This window comes from Lampetra planeri, chromosome 35 (genome assembly GCF_965212315.1).
Source record: "Lampetra planeri chromosome 35, kcLamPlan1.2.h2, whole genome shotgun sequence".
In the NCBI taxonomy this organism is placed as follows: domain Eukaryota; kingdom Metazoa; phylum Chordata; class Hyperoartia; order Petromyzontiformes; family Petromyzontidae; genus Lampetra; species Lampetra planeri.
The window spans coordinates 6377211-6402567 of NC_136141.1; the positions used below are offsets into that span (position 1 = coordinate 6377211).

Consider the following 25357-nt stretch of genomic DNA (forward strand, 5'->3'; position numbering starts at 1 on the left):
ATTTATGGACGGCCCCAAAGGCAGCCTGATATGAGGCTTGCCAACACTGCACTAGCCTCTCATACGCAGCGCAAGCCTTCATCGCTACCTTGTTGACTCTCGTTACCCCCAAGGTTTAAAGGGATAAATACTAATGTTGGTCATTGCGCGTTTGTGCGTTCATTGTGTGTGTGCGCGCAGATAAGTGCCGTGTAAAATCGGTGTCCGTTCACGGATGATTTCGGCAATGATTTGGAAAGAAAATAGCCATGCCTTTCTCCGGTTGTGCCCTTGGAGTTGGGCTCTGCATTTGTATGTTCAATACAAATTTGGTATGGGGAAAAAAATATATATAAAAAAAATAACCACGGCAAGAAATGTAGTAACTGCATTTCTGTGGGTGACACACCAAATCTGCAGCATGAACCCTATAAACTTCTCCCAAGGCTCACCAAGAGAGCTATTTATATGCTGGTAATAAAAAAAAACACTACGCATGCGTGTCTGTGCCTCGGCGTGTGCGCCGTGCTGTATTCTTACAGTGACCCACATGATAATTAATTTTGTCGACATGGCTATTCTGTGCGCGGCACATCTTGTAAGCAATGCGGGTGTTTTTTGCTGCTGGGTTTCAGTACAACCCTTTCATTTTTCATCTTGATGATTAGAAATCTTGTTCCAACGAAAGAGGACACGCATTCTACTACACCGAATGCAATTGTGAACATTTAAAATATAAATTTGTAACCCTTAAAAAGAGAAACCAGATTTGCGAGAATATTTCAGTTAAGCAGAATATTTCCATATTGTCTCACCGTCCGTCCTCTAATACTACTACAAATAATGCGAATTTTAACACGCACAATAATTCACGAACATAAACGACCGTGGCTCTGATTCACCGAGCTTAGCTCAGTGTAGCTGGAAAGCTGGATGAAAAATCTCGGCCTTTAAGTGTCTCTTAAATGTCGATGTGGATTGAACGCTGCTCTGTGAATGCGCAGCAGTGGTGCTGTGATGGCCGCGTTCTGGAAAGTGTGGGGGAGATTCCGCGGAGCAAGGCCGTAAATAATATTATTTATTGGGGGGGGACACACCCCCCCCCCAATATTCAAATATGCTCAAAATGTCCCCCCCCCAATATATTGCTATAAAATAGATTTCCGTTTATATGATTGTGGTTATGGTTGTACTTTACTAATCCCTAATCTCTGCCATTACATACAATGAAACAAGAAAAGGTAAAAAAAGAAAAAACAGAACAATGTAATACAATACACTATTAGGCATTATTATAAAAAAAATAAAAAAAAAGTTCATCTAATGTGTTAGTAATTTTTTAATATTTTAGGCAGAAAATGGCAGGAAATTAGTTTTTAAATTTAGATTTTTTTCAGGGGGGGGGGGGGGGGGGGGGGCCCAGACCCCCTGGAAGATTTGGTCCCCCCCAATGTTGACTCCACGGCTACGGCCTTGCCGCGGAGAAACGAAACGGGCCCGGTCCTCGGTGTAGAGAGTATGAGGTTGTGAGTCACGCTGCTGTCACAGAGAGCTCTACGGTGAGCTGCAGTGCAGGGGGACAGGAGAGAGCGAAGGGAGACACGTGGTGACACAGACAGCAGAGGCCAGCTGACCCTGCTGGCGATGATGGGAGCCGGTGGAGGGAGCGGGCGGAGGGCGAGGGAATCCAGCCGAGGATGACACGGGACGAGGATGAGGCGGGCGTTAGATGGTCTCACAATCGCTGAAGTTACTGGAGACCACTCGAAGAAGATCAAACCAGGAACGGAATTGCAAGAGTCAAGGCGAGACCCGACTGCTGTCATCCCCTTTTTAAATTGCACGTAGGACACATTTTGCCCACTGATATGGATGCAAATTTTTTTATGTTTTTATAGGATTCAAACAGATATTTTGTTTACATATATTTTGCAGATTGAACTAGATGCGCAACAGTGTCTGCGACATTTCCTCGGGAAATAGTACGGCAGTAATTGGAGACTTGCATCTTTAAGTCGGTGCCGTACGCAAACTATCAAATCGTAATTTGCCATTTACACGGGGGGAGGGGGTGGGAGTGTAACAATTTCTGTATTTTTTTATTGAAATAATTGGGAGAAAATTAATGAAATTGCGTAAAATGAAATATATTATCTTTCAATTAATAAACCCGGTGACTCGAGTTTGATTATTCCTGGCCAGGGCTCACGTCAGTGGAGAGTGTCTGCACCATCCCCGCACATTTCAGCACGGTCAAAACACCCTCCACAACGGCCACGGTGGCGAGATGTTAACTACCTCGTCTGGTATGGAAGATGTCGTGGGTTCGATCCTGACCTTGACGCCTGCTGTATATTTGGAGTTTGCGGTGTCTCTCTCTCTCTCCATATGGTCGCGTGGACTTTTCTCTGGGCCCTCCAGTTTTTCTCTCCACATTTATTAACGTGCGTTTAGAGTATTTGGCTGCTGTACATTTCCACATAAGGCACTTGATCTGGTTATTATTTGTGGCCAGGTCGCTTCTGAAACACGTTCCTTCGGAGTGGGCACGGAGGAACTTGGTTGGACAGCGCATTCGTGCACGGCAGAAAGCTCGCCGTCACGTGATGCACTTCAACTAATCCTGGAGCGTACATGTTTTTTGGGAGGGGCTATGCACGACAGACAAATAATTCCTGGTGGGCAGTGTGGAACTGTTGTTCCTATATAAATAAATATGTTAACTCTTATCGACTACAACCTTGATTGTAGTGCTGTTCATTGCTGTCGTTATGACATGTTGGGCATCTAGATCTGTGCTCAGCAACCGTAATGAATGAAAACAAGCAGACGTTTTGTGCAGGCCACGCATATTCATTTGAGTAAAATTGGCCACTGGCAAAATGTCACTTCGTGGAGATGCCGGGGATTGAACCCGGGGCCTCACACATGCAAAGCGTGCGCTCTACCACTGAGCTACATCCCCATCCCGGTTCTACCTGAGCGCAGTTCCGCCTAGGTACGGGCTGAAACTTCGTCATCAGCTTCTTCCTCTCCCTCCTCAACCCACTCACTCTCCTGTGGGCCCTGGGCCCTGTCCACATCGAGTCTGCACAGAGTCCAAGCAAAACGTATTTCTTTGAAACAAAAAGAAATAACAAGAATACATGTGGATGGATCCTATAATGCTTTCCCAATGTATTTATTCTTGAAAATATTTAATTCGGAAACAAAAAAAAGTGTTTTGGATTCTTTTAAGCGCTTGTTTTCATCTCCAAACGTTTAAGTAAACCATTTGATCACTGTGTGCATCGCCAGTTATACAAATAGCAAGTTCCTGAACTCAACACAAATTCATCCGAAGGTAACGTTCATATAGGGTAATATTTACGAGAATCCATGTGCACCCCTATTACAGGGACATTGACACAGCCAATTGATTTTGGAATTCAACCTTTGTTGGAAAAATGAATTAAATAAAAGCTTCCAACATGGAGATGCCGGGGATTGAACCCAGGGCCTCACACATGCAAAGCGCGCGCTATCCCACTGAGCTACATCCCCACCACGCTAGCAGCCAGCCAGGTAGCCAGCCCCCTTAACTATCGGCCCCTCCCCTTACCCCCCCTCCCTCAGGCCCCTCTGCTGACCCCCCCCTCCCTTAGGCCCCTCCCCTGACCACCCCCCCCCCCCATATCCTTCGGCCCCTCTACTGACCACCCCCCCCCATATCCTTCGGCCCCTCCCCTTACCCCCCCTTCCTTTAGGCCCCTCCCCTGCCCCCCCATATCCTTAGGCCCCTCCCCTGACCCCCCCCCCCCCCTTTAGGCCCCTCCTCTGCCCCCTCAGGCCCTTCTCCTGACTCCCACCTTCCTTAGGCCCCTCCCCTGATCCTCCTCCCTTAGCCACCTCCCCTCTCCGTACCCGGCAGTAGGTCTCCACCAATCAAAGAGTACTAAAATTGTAAATGTTGTGGTTTCACGCTTCAACACACCGGTGGGCTAAAGCAGTGAACTATTTGTCTTTGTCAACGTCACACTTTTTTACTGATTTGACGTGTCGGGTGGTGGAGAGTTACGACACATTCATAAATAACGCGATCTAAACCCAAAAACGTTGATTATGAATCAAAGAGCTGTTTATATATATGTATGCACGACAGACAGACAAAAAATCCCTGGTGGGCAGTGTGGAACATATTGTTCCTTCCTGTAAAAGAGCTATCTAGCTCAGTGTGAGCCTTTCCTGGTAAACTTAGAATAGTTCTAGTTTAGAGAGTCTGTCATCCAGCAGTAGATTGACAGAGGCCTGCAAATTACTCTACATTAGTGTTATTCTTTGTTGTGATAACTTTTTTGTTTGTTTGTGATTTTTACTTTTGGTGCCATTTCTAAATTTTTTATTCATTTTCATTTCGCTTCGCAGTGGCTGTATTTAGGATTTGGGCCTCATGCTATTAGCATGAATGATGCTATATAAATGAAAGTATTATTCTTGCCATCATTGTATGCCACGGCAGTTAAAATTGATCAAACAAAATAGACGGTCATATTTTTCTATGTATACAAAATTGATTTCTCTTTTCATGACTTCCCAAAGGAGTATGCCAAACAGTTGATTTTAATAACCATTTTACATCATTACCTCTTACAATGTTCCATGTCGCCGGCACTAGGGAATTCTTTTACGGGTAGACCTCTGCACGTGTGTACTGCAAGATCGTGCATTATTGCTGCGCATGCTTGATTTTAAGTGAACGAGACCGAGCTGAAGAGCCATTTGACAAAGGCAGTGACTTGAATTGGAACTGCGGTGCTGACAGCGGAATGCTATACGGGGCAGCTGTGCTGCACGGGGCAGCTGGGCTATACGGGGCAGTTGGGTTATACGGGGCAGTTGAGCTACACGGGGCAGCTGGGCTACACGGGGCAGTTGGGCTATACGGGGCAGTTGGGCTACACGGGGCAGCTGGGCTACACGGGGCAGCTGGGCTATACGGGGCAGCTGGGCTACACGGGGCAGCTGGGCTATACGGGGCAGCTGGGCTACACGAGACCGCTGTGGTATACGGGAGATGTGTTTTGTTCGGGTTGTGTCGATTGTTGCTCGGCACGATGTCTGACATGGAGCCCCGAGCACAGCTCGTTCCGCTCGCTGGGAGTGCACTTGCTCACTATGTTGTTCCACTTAGATATTTTTCTTTGCTTGTAATATCGGGGGGGGGGGGGGGCGGGGAAGGTAGGGTTGATCGATCGCGCAGTGTCCACCGGCTTTTTAGAAAAGTCTCCACGTAGCGGTGGGCTTTGCTGAAAACGTGAACCCGAGCAAATTCAGTGGGATCTCGCTCGGAGTTCAACTCCAAAAATTGCTGCACAGTTCATTCCGCTGCAGGAGCAGCATGAGCAGCAGCCCAGAGGTGCATTAGCAGTGGTTCACACTCACCCCAGAGGCACAATGCCGTTTCCTTTACTTCTCGCGCGGACCCGTGACTATGAACTGGAAAGGAGCTTGTTTATTGCAGCAGCAGCAGCAGCTTTAAGCGGTATTTGCATTGTGTGCCATTCCCCCCCACCCCCCCTCACTGTATTTGTCCTTAGTCACAGTAACAATTGTGAGCTGGGGCCACGCTCCATTCACCAGTCAGCCAAGCTGATAAGCAGACAAATACAATGTGCAGAAATTGTGGTCGATTAATGCAAATGTGAGTTGCAGAAATGTTTGAAAATGTGTGTGACGCTATAGCGGAGCATTTACCGTTTGTTGATGGTATACGATTATAAGACACCTCCGATTAACACGGTTGGCCACGTACGGTGCGAAATAAGTTCAACATGCAGACATAACATGTTAATGAAGAAAAATTATTGACGGACGTAACTTTAAAATGTACACTTAAAGACTGCATAACAAATACATTTAAAATGTAAGTGGTTTCCAAAAGTCACATTCGTGGACGAGCTCTATGATCACAATATTAATCAAACTAAATTTAGGTGGCATGATATTCAACGCGTTGAACAGTGGGTATATGGAGAATGGACAGGCCCTTTTAAACTAGGGGTAATCAACATAACAGATTAATCTCAATGCATTTCCATGAATTTCTCATATATTTATGGAAACAAAGGCCCAAGAGCTGGATTTTCAAATGCAATGAGTGTGATGGTTTCAGTCTGGGTTAACCAATTACCTCACAAACAATATTTAACGTTAAATTCGATTTTCTACTTGATTTTGCAGAATGTCTAGCTCTGGAGAATTAAAAACTGTGTTTTCTGTCATGTGACAATCCCATTGCAGAGTATATTATAAATTGCAACATCTATTGTTAAAGCATATAAGAGCCACTCAAAGGCTTTTTTTTCCAGAGAAGTTATATTCAACGTCTTTTCCACGGGCTGTGTTCCGACGCACGGGACACACTGCACTGTGAATTTTCCGAACGGATTCTTAATCTCGTAAACACGATGCCGAGAGCACAAATGGAATACAATAGGGGAAGTGAGGCCCAGAGAAATACAATTTAAATAAAATTGTAAAACTACTATTTATTGTACAGCGCTCCGTGTTTACAAATATACACACTACTACACCCTTTAGCCAAAGGCCAACGTGATCACATTTAGAGATATTTTTAATAAAACGATGTGCCTTCAAGCAACGTGAAATGAATTTGAATTATTCCCTTGATTCATTTTATTAAATGTTCTGTCATTCTTGAGTGCCTTTAAATTGATAGATTTTTTTTGCAGATGGTGACACATTTAATCAGCTTTGTACTCTCGTCTCGGCATGGAAATAATTCAGAGTAAACCTAAGATGGTTTATCCTTTATGCATGCACATTGATGCACAAGCACAGCCCACTGCAGGCCTGTGTCTGCCATCAGCGGCTATGCCTGGCGTCGCAATACTTTTGTATCTCTCTCATTATTTGGGTGGGAAAGCCTGGGTTCTTTCGGGGTATTTAACTATCTGTTAAGAGTTACTGCATGTCCTGGTTTTCCCACGACTTTGTTCTCTTTTTGAGATGTGGCGAGATGTTAACTACCTCGCCTGGTATACAGGAAATCGTGGGTTTGATCCTGACTTTGACGCCTTTATATTTGGAGTTTTCATTTTTTCCCTGTGGTCACATGGATTTTCCTCCGGGTCCTCCAGTCTTTCCCTCCATTTAGAAACATGCAAACATGCATTTATAGTATTTGGCTGCTATACATTTCTACGTGATGAGCCACTTCGTCGAGCTATCATTTGTGGCCAGGTCGTTTCTCCAAAAAAGATATATAGCTCAATCTTAATTTTAGAACTTTCGTGACTGCAGGAATTATTATTTGTTTCTTTCGGTTAAGTCACGTCTAAAGATAAAATAATAAATTAAATTAAATAATAGAATACGACGTTTCGATTGCAACACAAGCAATCATCATCAGGTATAATGAAATAGCGACATAAAATCTAACCAGAAAACTATAGACAGACATATTAGCAGACAGATATCACCAAGATACATAGAGAGAGCAACACAGGTAACAGAGAGAGGTGGTCGTCTCTGTGGGGTGGCCTTAGACAGAGGAGGGCGGACGCAGAGAGAGGGAGGGGGGTTAGAGAAAAAATTAGCATATCAATGAGTGGACAACAAAACGTGGTGCTGTAAGTGCGATGTTGTTTGTTGCAATATATACCGCAGTCTATAAAATAACATTTGAGCCATTTTCATCCACCAACGAACAAAGTCCCCGCCCACGCCGTGCTGGTTGAACGGTTAATTGACCATGCCTCCACCACACTCCTCAGTGCGGGTTGTTGAAGGGTGTGTGGGGCCGTGCTTGTTAACTACCTCGCGTAGCATACGTGAGGGTTTGATCCCGACCCTGACGCCTGCATATTTGGAGGTTGCACGTCTCTCTTCCCCGTTGTCGCATGGATTTTTCTCCGGTCCTCCAGTTTTTTCCCTCCACATTTAGAATCAGCATGCATTTAGAGTATTCGGCAGCCATACCTTTTCACGTGATAAGCCACTACGTTGAGCTATCATTTGTGGCCAGGTCGCTTCTGAAAAAAGAGCTATATAGCTCGGTGGGCCTGATGTTAGCTGTGGCTGGGAATCGAACCGAGGTCGCCGGTTTCATAGCGCAGCACGCGAACTGCTGTTTCACCACTCCACCCTGGCTAATTATTATACAATACAAATCTCCCCCTTCAATGACTTCAGAATCCGAATCTTTATTTCGAACATGTGGAATCCGATGAACACGGATGTCCAGTAGGGGTGGATCAGGTGAAAGGACCTTCACGACAGGGAGCCCCTTCTCAGGGGGTATTTGTCCTGCTCTTCCATGCTGGCCTAACGCGTTGGCAAGAGGCATGGAGCGAGCACACCGACACACGTCACCCCACCGTACGCGACCTCGTGATCGACAAGCCGCGAACCCATTTACACCGCTGCGTGGACAGAGGCGCCGGTATATCGAACCAGTCCGGTGACCTCTACATCGCAAGCTCGGCCTGCTCATCCATTTACACCGCAGCGGCGTGGCCCCTTGTAGCACAGCCACTGGGCACACCACGTGCGGGTAGATAAGGGGCTGCATTGGCGGCGGATCCGCAAAGCGCAGAGGAAAGGGGGAACAAACTCGCCAACATTCATCACCGGATCACGGCCTTGCAACGGAAACAATTTCCAATTGTTTTGGTGATACCGCGTCGCGAGTGGCGCACGCGCGCACACATCACGAAAGAAAAGCGAACACATTGCAAACGTATTTGCTCATGAAGAAGGGCCGTTGCCCGGAACGTCACCTATGATGTTTTCCCTTTTATTGCCCCAGTGTTATTGACAGAAATGTGTGTGTGTATATTTAGATATGTGATAGGCTGATATTACAGGCAGTAATTCTGTGGCGCTTGCTGAACGCGCAACGCAGTGCGGCCGCTTTGCACCGTGGCCCATTGTAAAGCAGCAGTATTGCATCGGCTCTAATTGCACTGATGATGCGTTTGATGTGTACATTTAATCACCGCTCAATTGGAGACGATATACTCCTGTCATCCCGCTGTTAATTTAATGTGCCTCGTCGTTGCATGCCGGCCTCACGACGAGCTTGCAATTGGATCGAGACAGACAATTGACCTCAAAATGTTGCCGCTGCAATTACGATGTCCCCCCCCCCACCCTCTCCTCCCCCACGTGTATGCTCGTGCGAAAAGTGGTGTATGGTATACGGCGTTTATGTGCGCGAGTGCTCGCACACGCCGGACTATGAAGGGTCAGGCGAAGGTGCGTTCCAATGACAGCACCGTTCGCCATTGAAACGATTGCCGTGTTTAAAAATAGCAAGGAGGTTTATATGTAAATAGTTGTGGAGGATTTCTTTTCTTGGCTTTGGAAAATGGCGCGTCTGCCTTCGCCCGGACTCAAATTGGGCATGCTCGGTGGAAATTTCAACAAAACAAACAGGCGTTCTCTTCGAGGCTGATTTATGCTGAAAAGAAAAATGCTAATTCCAAGTGGTAAAAGACGTCCGCACTGTTCGTCAATAACACCATGGCAACGTGTTGGGCAATGGCCTTGTTCCGTAGCAGAGAAGGGATGCTATTTGATCCTATTCTCGCATGTGATGACACCGATGTGTTCAGGAGCTTCATGCCAATGCAGAGGTTTGCTGGGACACACAAGGGCTTCAAGATGCTATGTTTAAGGGGGCCTTTGCCCCAAAATATCACCAACTGTATTTATATATTTTTTTCCTTTTAAGACCAACAGTGTTGACTTAAAGCTTTTGTGACCACAGGAATTCATATTCTTTGGGTCTTACGGTAAAGTCACGTAGATAGGTTCAACGGAAATAACAAACCTATGGCGTTTCGATCGCAACACAAGCGGATATCATCAGGAAAAGGGGGTTAGCCTCTAAATGCAAACTGTTTATAAAGGTTTGAAATGGGCGTAGCCCAAGTGTTAGCAGCATGGGCGGGGCAGTTAATGTTAATGTAAGTGATGGTACTCGTAAAGGGCGATGACGGCGCTGGTGGTGGGTTTCCACCAACGTGTTTAAGGCAGATCTGAAACACGGTAAGACCAATACTTCGGCCGTAGCTGATCATTGCTTTAATGCGGTGGGCTCACGCGAAATTAATTTCTCTAAAACGACGGTACTTTGCAAACCCACTGGCTATCAACAAAGATTCGTTCATGAAGCCATCCATATATATAGACACGGACACAATTTCAACCAAGAAGATGGGTACCAACTCAGCAATCACTGCAAGGACGTTATCAACCAGTAGAAGTCATAACTCGGTTGCCATTTTAGACCTGGCAGCCCTTTCGTGACTGCATGGATTCATCTTCTTGGATCTTTCGGTAAAGTAACATAGAATGGAAATAATAAAAACGTCGTGAGAATTATTTTATTATGTTTTATTTTTTATTATTTTATTACTTCCATTCTACGTGACTTTACCGAAAGAACCAAGAAGAAGTACCATCACCTCTAGCAGCAACCTCCACCGTCAGCAGTATGATTGTGTAAAGCGGGATGCAATGATTACTTGGCAGCCCTTTAATTGGTGGACACCCACCACCAGAGCCGTTGTCGCCCTCTACGAGTACCACCATCTACATTAACATCAGCTGCCCCGCCCATGCTGTTGACACTTGGGCTACGCCCATTTAAAACCTTTATAAACAGTTTGCCTTTAGAAGCTAACACCCTTTTCCTGATGTAAATCGCTTGTGCTGCGATCGAAACGCCATAGTTTTTTAACACGTAGACTTTCGCGACCAATATTATTCATAATCAACGTTTTTGGGTTTAGATCGCGTTATTTATAAATGTGTCGTAACCCTCCACCACCCGACACGGCCAATCAGTTAAAAAGTGTCAAGTTGACAAAAGACAAATAGTTCACTGCTTTAGCCCACCGGTGTGTTGAAGCGTGAAACCACAACATTTGTTATTTTCTTTGAACCTATCTACGTGACTTTACCGAAAGACCCAAAGCATACCAACAGTGCTATTGACGAATGTGTTGAATTGTCTGTTACTTGTGCTTATGCACACACTGCCAATGAGGTAACACCAAGACAATGAATAGATATGTTTATTTATGTTAAATAATGTTGCCGAATTAAATGAGTGTGGATGGACAACAATGTTCCAAGAGACGTTTGCCTGGTAGATGTCAATGTGAAACTGTTTTTGTGTTTGTTTGTTCATAAAACTGAAACTCTCTCGTCTGTTTACTCCAGAGTACAAGTAAATATAATAGTTAGGGTTTATATTGGCTTAACAAAGAAACATGTAAAATGCGTTTTCATATTTGTGCACGTGATTTAGTTTTTAGTTTTCATCTGAAATACATCTTGAATATTATAAATTACGAGCACGCGCATTTCACGTCCAGTATGTTTCCAAAATGGAAATTGTGGCATGACAGGAAATAATATCAATTCGTTTGAACTCCCATCTGTGCCACGCCTGCAATACATACTCGTATATCTGAGGCAGATACAACATTCTGACATCGTTTGTTCGTATGTAAGGCTACCTCATTTAGGGGCATTGTAAGAATGCTCTTTGTGCTGTTTAAAAAAAAAAACTATGAGAATATAGAACCCGGTAATAAGTCTGACGTGAATAAAACATCTCAGAACTTTTATATTACCAGGTTACCAAAAAATAAAAAAAATGGTTCCGTGAAACAGGGATTCAAAGGGTTAAAGTGCTGCCTTACAATAAATGTATGTATTCTATTTTTATTTTAGCAGGTAAGGCCCACTGAGCTATAAAGTTTTTGTCAGAAGTGACCTGGCCACAAATGATCTCTCAACGAAGTGGCTTATCACGTGGAAATGTATTGCAAACAAATACTCTAAAACGCATGTGTCTAAATGTGGAGCGAAAAACCCGAGGACTACCTGCATACCAGGCGAGGTAGTTAACATCTCGCCGCCGCTGCTGGTAGAATGGCCTCCACTAGAGGGACTCGAATTTTGCCTACTCTTCCACGCTGGCGAGACGTCTCGGACGACGTGGGGACTTACCCAAAATTGACCCCACCACTCACGACTAATTGTGGTGAACCTATTTATACGACTGAGTGGACAGAGTCGGCAGGGGAGTCAACTTTAAGGAGCTGGCACCGTTGTTTTAATTCTAGATTTGAAGCTGCCCATCCGGGTTCCTCCCCCCTTAACCAGTATATATACAAGGTCTGGTCTCTTGAGATTTCTCTTAATTTGATACAGCAATTGTGCTGACGGTTCCACCTGAAGACGGAAGCTTGTGTTGCCTCCGAAACGTCGTGATTTATTATTATTTTATTTGTATTATTTCTTCTATGATTTTTATTATTTATTTTTATTTTCGTTATTTATTTTTTTCCTAGGTGACTTTACCGAAAAAACCTAAGAGTATGAACCATTGTTTTAACTTCTGCGCCGGCAGATTCAGTTGAAACTCGCAACCTCTGGATTGCAAGTCGAGTGTGCTTGACTATTATACCACGACAACAACTCTGCAAAATTATAATCTGGAGAGCAATCCAAAAATAACATTATGGATGACACTCGTGAGCGGAGCTCGCGTGCGGCATTTAAAATGGCATTTATCATAACAGCAAGGATCATAAATGCATTTCCTTTTTCGAGTTAAGTCTTACCAAAAATTACAATTTCAAGTCCTGATCACAAATGGCTTTACTAACGCCAATCACAAGTGTAGCACCGTTAGAGCCCAGGGATGCATTACATTTCTTATTTAACCTCGTGGGAACTCAAGAAACAGGAAAATAGCCTCATCCACAAGAGTCACCTTTTTGTTTTGATTCCCTAGGTTGAGCACCCCCCCACCACACACAACTGGGATTGGAAACAGCACCATTCCAATGGTTATCAAGCTATTTAATGTGATTTTATATTTACATAGCACCTCGACTCAAGGCGCTTGACATGGTAAAAAAAAGAAAAACGGTGACAGAATAGAACGCTTTAGATGGCAGGGGAGTGCAGGGATTGAGGAATGAGTGACCGCGATAGAGGGTACTTCGGGATCACGAAAGGGGAGGGGAGGGACGGGAAGGGGTGGAGGGGCGAGGGAAGAGAATGGGCGATAAAGAAGATGCGAGGCTTTAAGATAGGAATTGAAGGCAGTTAATGATGGGGGGGGGGGGGCTGCTTATTGTACAGGGGGAAGTTGATTTCATCAATCCAGATGGCATAGCATAAAAGCTGTTAATATTAAACGTATTTATTCTTGAATATTGTCTCTGGGTTTTGTTGAGAAATGGAGCTCCCAGTTCAATTATCTTTCACAGTGGACTGTGTCTGTTTGAGCCTCTGATATCCTACAGATGAGTAACTTGCCAAAAATCTTCGCGAATGTGTTTTTCCCCCCCAGGTGCGGTGAGTAACAATGTGTCATTATTGTACATTACTGGTGGTGCTCTGCACAGATTTAAAAATGCATCTTCCATGAGGCTATTAAATGAACCGTGCCCCCCCTGCCAAGGAACAATGCAATATGGACAAACCTTGTTACCGCACGGCTGTGTCTTGCTTTTCAAATTTTCATTAAAAAGGTTGCTGCTCCTGAATTGTGCAATGCAATACAAATTGCAACATGAAACGCATTTTTTTTGTTGCCGCGGCGAGTAAACAAACACACGAAGGCAAAGATCCCCCGTATAGCCTTCGCAGACCTTTTTGGGCCAAGTTCTGTTAGCGAGTTTTACCTAAATGAAGGCTAGCACGGCACACGAGGGGGGTAGGTGGCCAGTACCACACCCGGCCGCCTTTGTCTCCCTAGTGGCATTTCTTACACACTGTAACAGGTCCTTGCCATGGTTTGTATTAGGCCATCAAAGCCTGCACCCTACGTCTCTTTTGAAGACTATTAATATCGAAAAATAATGTAGGGCAGCTATAGCGTGTATGTATTTGTGATGTTACAGCCCTTTGTCAATGCACTGCCCCCCACCTCTCCACGCTGTGTCGGTCAGTCGTTGACCACACTTCACTTTGTTGGCCAGTTCCAAGGGTGGCACAGTCGGGTTTTTTACAATCGGGTTTAATTGCCTTTTTATATTTAACCCGATAATGTGAGATTGGGAGAAATCTGGTTTAATTGGTTCTAATTGCAGAACCGCGCTTCGCCAACTTCTCAACGATGGGCTTCATCCATTCCAAGCGAAGGAACTCACTGGCGCCCACGATTGTGGAGGAGAAGCTCGTGTTCATCACGACCAACCTGCCCGCCGCATTCTACGACTACCCCGTGCCCGACGGCCCCGAGTACGATAGCAGCACCGACGAGGAAGCAGCCTAAGCCTATCAGAGTTTCGTATTCATTAAACCAGGTTTTAATTCCCTGAAATCGGGTTTAATTGTATTAAAGAATAAACCCGATGCCTGCCGCTGGAAAAATCTGGTTTTTTTCCACCCATGGCCAGTGCGTGTTGGAGAAGGGGGGAGGGCGGTTACCCAAAATCGGTTCATAGAATCACTGGTGTTTGTATTTGTTTATGTCAACAAGTAATATTCGGCTGTTTATTCTGATCAGGGTTGCCGATAAACCGATGCTGATGTTCCTTGAAATGCAGAATAGCAGAAATGATTTTTTTATTATTATTATACACAAACGTTTATATTGATGCCACATTTATGCAAGTAAGTCTGAACATTTGTTATCGCACTCTCTTATCCAGTCCAGTCCGTCACAAATGTGCCGCGCTGATCGCACGTAGCACGTAAGCTCTTTGGAATAACAGCACCGCTTTAAGTCTGTTTCGCACAGACTCAGCGACGGATGGCGAACATCTGCCGGTCACTGGGTCCAGGTCTTGAGGCCAGAGAGCCAGAAACTGCTCCGGTGAAATGGCACAATGTGATCACTGTGGGCAGCAGATCGTAGTAAAACGAGTTAGAAAACGAATGCATACACGTGTATCATTTAACAATTTGCAACACGTGTTTGTCTTCGGACGTATTTAAACACATTCCTGCGGAGGGAGCTGGTAGGAACGTTGTTGGGTTGCTCGGTCAATGGCCAGGGTCAACGGCCAGGGCGTGGTGTATTCCCGCAAATATGCCCGACTGTGAGGGCGGGCACAAGCCGGCGTGAGTAGGTTAAACGTTGAGTTTTATAAGGGCACCACGGGGTGAGCAGCCCCTCCCCACCCAGCCCCTCCCCACCCAGCCCCTCCCTGCACGACGGACACAATAATCCCCTGTGGGCTGGTGTAACCAGGAGGTTCCTACCAGTATTAGCAATACAGAAGCCGATGGGGAACTTTGTATTTGCAAATAGTTGTTTTTGCTCTGTTTCTGTGCCCAATTTTGGTCAACTCTTTGATAAATTTGGCTGGTTTTCAATAGGGTATTACTAAAGTTTTGTTCATTTTGGATTATCTTTGCAAGTGTTATCATGCCCCCCCACCACCCGCCCATTAAAGATGGATAGACAGGGTTAATGCATTCAACCTTGATTTGAAAGTGTTCGAAAATGTAAAAGTGTTTTCCTGCTCTGTATACAGTCCAAAGCCAGTGGAGGGAATTCACAGGCAGTGGAGGAAATTCGACATTGCTATGGTGGTGGCGAGCCTCTCTTTATAACATCTCCTGCAAAGTGGTACTAATTTTATCAACCCCAGATGGGATGTAAGGCGCGTTGTCAACCCTCAACAGGATTTAAACTTTCCCATGTCGCCTGGCCATATACAAAATTTATGGATGCATGAAATATATTTTATGTGACAATAGCTGACCACACAAGATAATTACTATTCACCAACTGGCGATTAAAGCAAAGCTTTAAGTCAATTGAAAAAATAATTTTACAAATGTAATATATGGCACAAATGATAAACGCAAGTCATCTATTGACTGTGGTCATTAATAATGCATTTATGACGCTGCCAACAGCGACTTGCCCCATTAGCCGTGTCAATGTTGCATGGACACACACACAAGACACATATCCCCCGTATAGCCTTATTGTTCTGTTGAGGCAAGGGCTGTTAGCGCGCACCAAATGAAGGCTGGCACAGCACACGAGGGGGTGGGTGGCCAGCACCACTCCTGGCCGCCTTTTTCTCCCGAGTAACGATGTTTCCACACCGCACTAGGTACTCATTTGATGCTGAGTCGACCTAGGGGAGGCCCAGAACCGGTTCAGATAATCACCACTGGTTTTGGCCGAGCGCGAATAGAACTCGTGTTGTCGAATTCATAACGTAGCGTGCTAACCGCTACATTAACGCTCACACACAAAAGACAAAGATCCCCCCATATATCCTGAACACACTGTTGTGGCAAGTGCTGTTAGCGAGCACATATGAAGGCCTGCAAAGCACACGAGGGGGTGGGTGGCCAACTTCACGCCCGACGGCATTTGTCTCCCCGGTGGTGATGTGTAGACACCGAACCAGGTTCTCATTTGAGGCTGAGGCTCACACACATATACACATATATACACACAAGCTTGCTGTCAAATATCTTATTGAATTTATATTTTAAAAAATGTCTGTTCAGAATACAAAGAGTTGCCGTTTGCTTACTCACTGAATAAAAATCAATCATAAAGGTTGCGTATATATTGTAACCTTGGGCCAATTCCACAATGATTGGTTTGTTTGCGGGAAGAAACTTGCGTACTCACAGAAAATCCAGTGCACATTCCAGGACCTGGCACTCCAGATCTGTACGGACAAGACAGAATTTGCTCTTACAAGATGATGTTGTGCATCATCCACTAAAAAATGCCAACGCGATCTCCTGCTGCTCAAGTGAGCTTTGAGGCAGGCGGTGGTCATCTCCAGTTGACAGCCCTGAACCAGTGGTGGAAATTCCACTTTCGTATGGCAGAGGACCAGTCTCTCTATCGGACAAATGCTGTTAACTTCCAACACAAAGTGTGACTAATTTTGTCGACCTCGGAGTCAACTCCCAACCAGGATTTGAACTCGTAAACCTTCTGACCGCGCGCTACTCACTCTACTTATTTTTAAGGGTGTTTCTCTGAATCGTTTGTTTTGTGTTTGATTTTATTGGTGTGGTCCTGCACTGGTAGGGTGCACAGCAGGCGCATCTGCCAGTCATCTCACTCGGTCAACCCATGGCACCTGGGTCTTGTTCCGTGACCTCCTCTGTCAGCGAACCTTCGACACTTGACGTGGCCTCAACATGCACCTGGGCACAGGCGTCCTGGTGACGTCACCGCCACTTAGTGTAGCGAATGGCGGCTGTTGTTGTTTTGTCCAACGCCTTGTGACCTCCGGGTGAAAGGCGCAATGAGAAGTATACATTATTATGATTATTACCGTTGAGTCACCGAGGCCAGATACTGCAACCAGCTCTGGATTACTGGTACCCACAAACACCTCCGGGTGAAAGGCGCCATTAGAAGAGTAAATTATTATGATAATTACTATGACCGCTGGAGTCACCGAGGCCAGATAATCCACCAGATCTGGATTGCCGGTATCCACAACCACTGTGCCTGGCATCCCCCCCCCCCCCCAGTTGTAACACTGCTGTCATTGAACGACACCGCCATCATTGTCGTCACCTTTAACACGTAGGAGGCATTCGCGACCAATATCATCCATAATAGAGGTTTTTTTTGTTAGATCGCGTAAATGTGTCGTTAAACCCGACACAGCCAATTAGTAAGGTTTGATACGTAAACAGAACGTGGCCAATTCGTTACTAGGGCAGTACATCGGTGTGTTGGAGAGCAAATCCACAACATTTATAATCTGAGTACCGTGACGTTTCGCCAATAAATACAACCGGCATCATCAGGCGGAAGCCAGATTTGTGAAGAAATCTTCCTCCCGTTTGGTTCCTTAAATAGAGGGGTAGATGTGATGACGTCATTTCTGAGCCCTTCTTGAGCGAAGTGGGGGGGGGTTAATGAATGCATATAAATCCACTACTGGTTTGGTTATTCATACGGTAATCAACGTACGTTATGCGTGCGCAAGGTTCCTGTAACTCCTGTTCCTCCTGTTTGTGTGCACTAAATTAGCAGTTCCTGTTATTGTCTGTTCACAGGTAATCCCCAATGACGTATGGTGACCAGTAGAGGCATGCATTTAAACAATGTGTTATTTGATTATTCGCTTCTACTCAGCACTAAGCCTGTAGCTATCCGAACGGTTATTTTTTTTATTTCTCTAAATTTCGACAGATTCTCTAATTAGTCGTGGCCAGTAGTCACTAGTTTTGCACCGAACTTCAACATTGTCAAAATCAATTGAGTGTCCTTGTCGGCACTCGTGTTCTGCCTCTGCCGACAGTTGTATTTGGGAGTGTTTAATCTTCCTTTGGTGTCCTTTTAGTCTCGTGCTGATCATTTGTCCTGTCTGCCCAGCATAGCATTTGCCACAAGAGCAATAAATCGACACATTTATCTTTACTCGCCAGTGGTGATGGTCGTCATCACCACTGGCGGAGCCAGTGGGGGGGGGGCGCGGGGGGGTAATAAATCAGCATTTTGCGACCCCTACTGCCACTGTGTAGCATATTATTACGTGCCAGGGACTCTATGAGATGATAGGACAATAGTCTGAGTCCATAATTGGCAATAAGTAACGGCAAAGCGGTTATAAGTGACTCACAGAATTGTCCGCAGTTGCGTATACAGGACACGACTTGACTTCCCTGAAGGAAAACACCTTCAGCGAGCGTGATGCCAATCACACAACGCGGTTCGAATTCGACCCTCGATAGATGGCTGCACCATCGCCGCACACGCGTCGAATAAACAGCAAGGGACAAGTCCTTACTTACTATAACAACTCCTCTATCATTTTTCATTGCTGGATGGGTTGCCGCCCCCCCTCCACCTGAAAATCCTGGCTCCACCATTAGTCATCACCATCCCCTCGTCGAGTGCACGTTGCTGATTTCTTAGTTGCGAACTTTGTGTGGCTGTTCCGTTTTGGAAGCAAGTTACGTGCGGAGCCGTTCAATGGCCTCTTCAATGCATCATAAAGTGCTGAGGTGAAGCGCCACGATCTTCACGACCGGAGTCTGCCGCAAACACGTTCCTTCGGAGTGGGCAGGTAGGAACTTGGTTGGACAGCGCATTCGTGCGATCCGTGTCACGCGGCGGAAGCTGCGTGGGGCGGCGCGTCACGTGGTGCTGAGCCCGCCCGAAGCGCTCTATGAAATACAAATCGAGGGCGTGGCTATGCACGACAGACAGACAAATAATCCCTGGTGGGCAGTGTGGAACTGTTACTCCTACCTGTATAATTCTTCGCCTTACCGTATATGCAAAACTACCGTAATTGCCCCCGCATTTATGATTGGTGCTTTATTAAGTCTGTCACTGTTGACATTTTTTTTATGTGGCTAGCGATTGATAATTATAAATAATAATTTATTGACTACCCCTTGGCTATCCACTGCTGGATAAAGGACTTCCCACGCTCCCGTGTAGGTCATGGAGTTTTGCTCGGTCATTCGTCACCACGTGGGTCAGTGCGGGTTGGTGAAGATGAAGGTGGGGGTGGTGGTGGTGGACCAGGACTGGTTCAGATATGGCTCACCACTAATGTTAGCCAGAGCCAGGAATTGAACTCGTGTATGCTTAGTTGGAAGGCACATGAATGGAAGAAGTGCATGAAGCAATACCGCAGCTTAAGCGATTTTGGAAGTAGTTATTTCATCTATGTGTAAACCTTACTTGTGGACAGACGCTCTTTACAATTGCCAGCGGTCATTCTTCGCGTGGATGCAGATGTGCCGACAAAAATGTTGCCGAATTTAGACATTTCTGTTGACTAGAAGAAATAATGCGGTGCAGAAATGAGACTGAGACACAGACAACAGACGCAGAATGTCGATGGTGTCTGCAGAACAGCAAGCATGTTGCATTATTGTTGTGTATTGAACGTTTGGGAGAGAATTGCACGAGGTCACAGCACCGCCACTTTTAACCCAAGGCAAACAGGAAGCACGGATTTAAAGCTTTCGTGACTGCAGGGATTAATATTCTTGGTTCTTTCGGTAAAGTCACGTAGAAGGGAAATAATAAAATAATTAAAATAAAACATAATAATTATTTTTTTATTATAAAAATAAAACATACTAAAACATTTTATTTTATTATGTTGTATTTTTTATTATTTATTATTTCCCTTCTACGTGACTTTACCGAAAGAACCAAGAATAGAAAGCACGGACTTAAATATCTCTTGACTTATCGATACATAAACAACAATTACATTTTCGTTAAACTTAACATTTTACCAATGACTCTCATACCGTCTGGAACACTATTCCGATATCGAACCAGGCTACGATTTAAAACACCGGTAGAGCCGACTGATCTATTGGTGTGGTGCTAAAGGTAAATTTTCCTTCAGATGAATGCAATTTAGGAAAACAAAACCTTACGCATTAACAGCAGAGAGTTCCTTTCCCCTTTCTTTCTGATAAGGAAACTTCATTTTAAAGAGCTCAATACGATACCGACACCTGTTGGGAGTAGCGAAGGGAAGTCAGAATGAATTGGCCGCTTACAATAGGAAGCACGAGTGCGGAATTGGAATATGATCAGCTTGAGAATATTCAGAAATCATTCCCTTGTAACCTCGCTGGAACAGAGGGCAATGTAAGTGAAGAAACTGGCATGTGCGTGTACTGTGTGCATAGTGGGGAAATGTGGATGCAGCGGTTATCGCGCTGCCCTACGAACCCGGTGACTCGAGTTCGATTCCCGCTCACGGCCAACACCGGTGACGATTATCTAAACCGGTTCTGGGCCTCACCTAAGTAAACTCAGCCTCAAATGAGTACTTGGTACATCAGCACTGGGGTGATAAAGGCAGCGTGATAATGGGGCTTTACCAACACACAATTTCCCTCTCATACGAGCGGGGTGGCTGGCCACCCACCCCCTCGTGTGCCATGCCGGCCTTCATAGGTGCAACTCGCTTAAAGCACTTGCCCCAACAGTGTGTTCAGGATAAATGGGGGATCTTTGTCTTTTGTGTGTGAGCGTTAATGTAGCGGTTAGCACGCTACGTTACGAATCCGACAACACGAGTTCTATTCGCGCTCGGCCAAAACCAGTGGTGATTATCTGAACCGGTTCTGGGCTTCCCCTAAGTCGACTCAGCATCAAATGAGTACCTAGTGCGGTGTCTAACCATCGTTATTCGGGAGAAAAAGGCGGGCAGGAGTGGTGCTGGCCACCCACCCCCTCGTGTGCCGTGCCAGCCTTCATTAGGTGCTCGCTAACAGCCCTTGCCTCAACAGAATAATAAGGCTATACGGGGGATATGTGTCTTCTTCTTAGTTCTTTCGGTAAAGTCACGTAGAAGGGAAATAAAAAATAATAAGAATTATCATTTTACTGAGGACGGCTGCTTGTGTTGTGGCCGAAACGTCGTGAGAATTTTCTTTAATTATGTTTTATTTTTATTATTTTATTATTTCCCTTCTACGCGACTTTACCGAAAGAACCAAGAAAATGAATCCCTGCATTCACGAAAGCTTTAAATTGAAAGATATGTGTCTTGTCTGTGTGTGCGCATGTGCCTTCATAGGTGCAACAACTCACTAACAGCACTTGCCCCAACAGTCTGTTACAGGCTACACGGGGGGGGGGGGGGAATCTTTGTCTTTGTGTATGGTGAGGAGCAGTGACACAGCAGTGCACGTATTGTGCTATGAACCCTGTGACTTGAGGTCGATTCCCAGCCACGGTTAACGACGTCAACAGCAACGTGGCATCGGAGCTTTGTCCTGGGACACACCGAGGTCGACGCAACCTTAATCCCATGGACTTGGCACAGTGTGTGTAAACATCGTGAGCGGGGGAGACAAAGGCGGCCGGGCATTGTGCTGGCCACATCAACCCTCTGTGCACTTATCAGCCTTCATAGGTGCTCCTGCTTGGTGGATCTTCGTCTCTTTTCATGTATAGGTTGTACTCTTATGTTTTTTTGGTAAAGTCACGTATGTGAAAAATAAATAATAGAAATAAAAATGATAGAAATAATAATAGAAATACATTTATAAATTACGACGTTTCGGAGGCAACACAAGTCTCCGTCATCAGGTGGGACCGTCACAGCTAGATTAACTGTATCAAGGCTTGATTTACTGTATCAAGGCTTGATACAGTAAATCTAGCTGTGACGTTTCCACCTGATGACGGAGACTTGTGTTGCCTCCGAAACGTCGTGATTTATAATTTTATTATTATTTCTATAATTTTTATTTCTATTATTTATTTTTTACCTACGTGACTTTACCGAAAAAACCTAAGAGTATGAATCCTTGCAGTCACGAAAGCTTCAAATCTGGAATATAGGTTGTACGTTTATATTCGAGAACGATCTGGGACACGTGAGCTGCTTTGGCAGAAGAAGGCCTTTAGGCATGTAGCTTAAATGCCCAGCCACCACCTCCTGAAAAAAGGACAATGTTTCTTCTTCACAGTTCTTTCTACACTATTTATGGCAAGGGTCATTGCCTGAAACGTCACCTAATATATGCTGACAATACAGAACACGTGAGAACACCCCTAGCAGACGGTGTGGCGGCGCTCACACTGATGATGTGTGAAGAACACTGATCTAAATAATCAATGTGAGTTTTTGTAACTTGTGCATGTTCACCACTGCCAATGCAGTATCATAAGAAAAAATGGTTTTAATTTACCTAAAAGGAAATGTTTGCTCTGCATAGTAGAGTGGGCTGAATTGTCGAGAACATTCGAAAGGGGAATTTGGTTAATTTCACAAACGGGGGCCCGGAAACCAAGTGGACTTTTTGTCAGCCACAGCTGGTAGCAGTCGCGTGATGATTACCCTCCGTCGAGGAGGATATAGAACGACCCCTGTGGACGATTGGTGGCCACTGCCCTCGAGGTTCAACGAGAGCCAGACGGGCGAGACCGTGAGCAGAGCTCCAGGCAGCTTTTTCGCGCAGTTTTCAGTTTCATGTATTAGGTATAGCCCTGTGAGCCATGCGGCTCTTGACTCGGGTGCAACCGCAACAAACAAAAAACATGAACAAGAAACTTCTTAAAGTGACTACACGCAACAGGAAAAAATCAGCACGTGGGCACAGTGGGGGAGAGATGTTGGTGCGTCTCTGCCTGTCAAGCTGGACGGTGATGTTTTCACTCCTGGGTCTGTCCCCCGACTATCAACCGGTTGGCCTTCGCGCAACTCCACGTGACCTTGAGGCTGTGCCCAGCCTGGTACTGGCCCCGTGGAGGTTGTCACCACTAATGTTGTTTAGCTTAATGGAAGCTGTTGTGTTTTGTTCGCTTTTTTGGGCCTCACAATGAAATGCTCATACGTTGCATCGTTTCGTAGGAGTATTTACATTACATTAATTTACTCAAGGGAGCCTTGCTGTGTCTCACGACTCTCGTTCAGGAGGGTCCTGGCAAGTTTTCACAGTAGGGATGGTGGCGATGATCCGCTGTCCTAGATTTCAATTGAGTAATTTGCTGCCAGTAATTTTTTCAAATTTGCCAAGTGTGGACCACGACTACTCTTACGAGCGACGTCACGGGATCTTTAACGTGGTACCGTTACGGTTATCACGCACGCACACCGCATCATTAATCAGGACACCCATGTGTTGTTTTTTTCACGCTAAGGAAGATGGTAATGACATAAAATAAATCGATGTGTTTTAAGCATTAAAAATAAAAAAGAACATGCATAATTATTCATCCTTGGCAGAAACATGTGTCCGTGCTCTTAAAGTAGATCATGAAACTGGAAAGAAAAAAGTGTTTTGTCTGTATACAGACAAGATCACTCACGAGTCGTGTTTTGCCCTGGCTGGGAATCGAACTCAGGTCGCCAGGGTCGTAGCACTACACAGACGAGGTTGGTGTGGCATGGTGAAACAACCACTGTGACTCACATGGCACGGGGAGGGATATATTCATCCAGCAGTGGCATAACAAAGTGACACAACTCATTATCGATTAAATATTGTGTGTAATGTCAAATCGAACGTTGAAATTAACAAAAAAAATTACTTACTGTCGAGGATTTATATCAAATGAAAGCATCACAAATACGCGCAAGATATATTCATTTTGGAGAATATATTGCTTTTGTGTTTGGCCGGCAGTAATTGGCAACCACCGATTACCGCGGTTGGCTAAGTATGGTGCAAAATAAGTTCAACATAAATACAATGTGCACAGGGACATCAACCATGAGCGGTTCCCCCAGGCTAAACCACTGCGCTCCGTTGTATTTGTTAAACCATGGGCGCAACATTAACGCAAGCTGTTATTTAATCATTGCATAAACTGTCAAGCAGATAAAAACGTTATCCCCCACACGCGTGCGTTTTATTTCCGAGCAGAGGTGCCATTATTTTCGGAATGAAGGTTATCGACTGCAGAGCGAACCCGTGACCTGGATTCGAACCGCCCTCCTCTCAGCTTGCGAGTCGAGCTCTCGTTGCTACGCTGCCACAGCTGAGCCACGGCCGTGCGTGAGCAGCACCCTTGGCAAGCCCTCGTAAAACACACGCACACACACGCACGAGCGCGCGCACGCACACACCATTAAGCGTATGAATAGTAAAACATAGCACGCTAATAGAACGTGCGCGAGACCGCTATCGGTGAGTTTACGGCATGTCCTACAACAACCACGGCGGCGACGAGAGATGTAGCAAAAGATGCCCGCGCGTGTGCGATTTCACGCAGCTGGACGACAAATTGTGATTCTTGGCGACACGTTAACAGGCGCCGGCTGTGTTCTATAAACGGACGCTGCTTGTTGTGACACCACAACGCGCTCCGCTGATGGACATTCTCACTCGAAACCCACACGGCGACGTGGTTTGTGTTGGCCCCGGTATTAGCCGCGGAAGAGCAATGCTCGGAGCTTCGCGCGTTGCTCGGCCCCGCGAAGCTGCATTGTGCAGCGCGTTCACACGGCCGTTTAGAAAATCCATCAGACGTAAGTTTGTCATTACCTCGTTTTTTTTTTAGAGGACAATTTGTACTCGATTGCAAATCTCATTATCATAAACCGTCGCCGAAGCGAAGGTCAATAACGAAATTCTCACCTTGATGCTTAACTCGTTTTCGATGGCTTCATTAACAGAGGGGAGCAGGGTGGGGGGTGCAATGGTTAGTGCGTCGTGTGTTGAATCAGGTGGCCCGAGTTCAATTTTACAGCCTCGGTTAACATCACTGGCGAGGCTTAGATTGTAACCAATACTAGACACCCCCCACCCACTCCAAAACCTCCACTCATCGCCAACCCGAACTGACCAGCAGGGTGAAGAATGGTCAAATACTGGTAGGAACCTCCTGGTTACACCAGCCCACAGGGGATTATTGTGTCCGTCTGTCGTGCAGGGAGGGGCTGGGTGGGGCTGGGTGGGTAGG

The 25357-nt window shown here is 45.5% G+C and overlaps 2 non-coding genes across 2 annotated transcripts; both read right to left on the reverse strand.

Moving 5' to 3' along the window:
* Positions 1 to 2872: 2872 nt before the first annotated feature.
* TRNAA-UGC (transfer RNA alanine (anticodon UGC)) lies at positions 2873 to 2944 on the reverse strand. Its single transcript has one exon. It is a non-coding gene; the product is annotated as a tRNA-Ala (tRNA).
* Positions 2945 to 3450: 506 nt separating this feature from the next.
* TRNAA-UGC (transfer RNA alanine (anticodon UGC)) lies at positions 3451 to 3522 on the reverse strand. The gene has a single exon. It is a non-coding gene; the product is annotated as a tRNA-Ala (tRNA).
* Positions 3523 to 25357: the final 21835 nt, after the last annotated feature.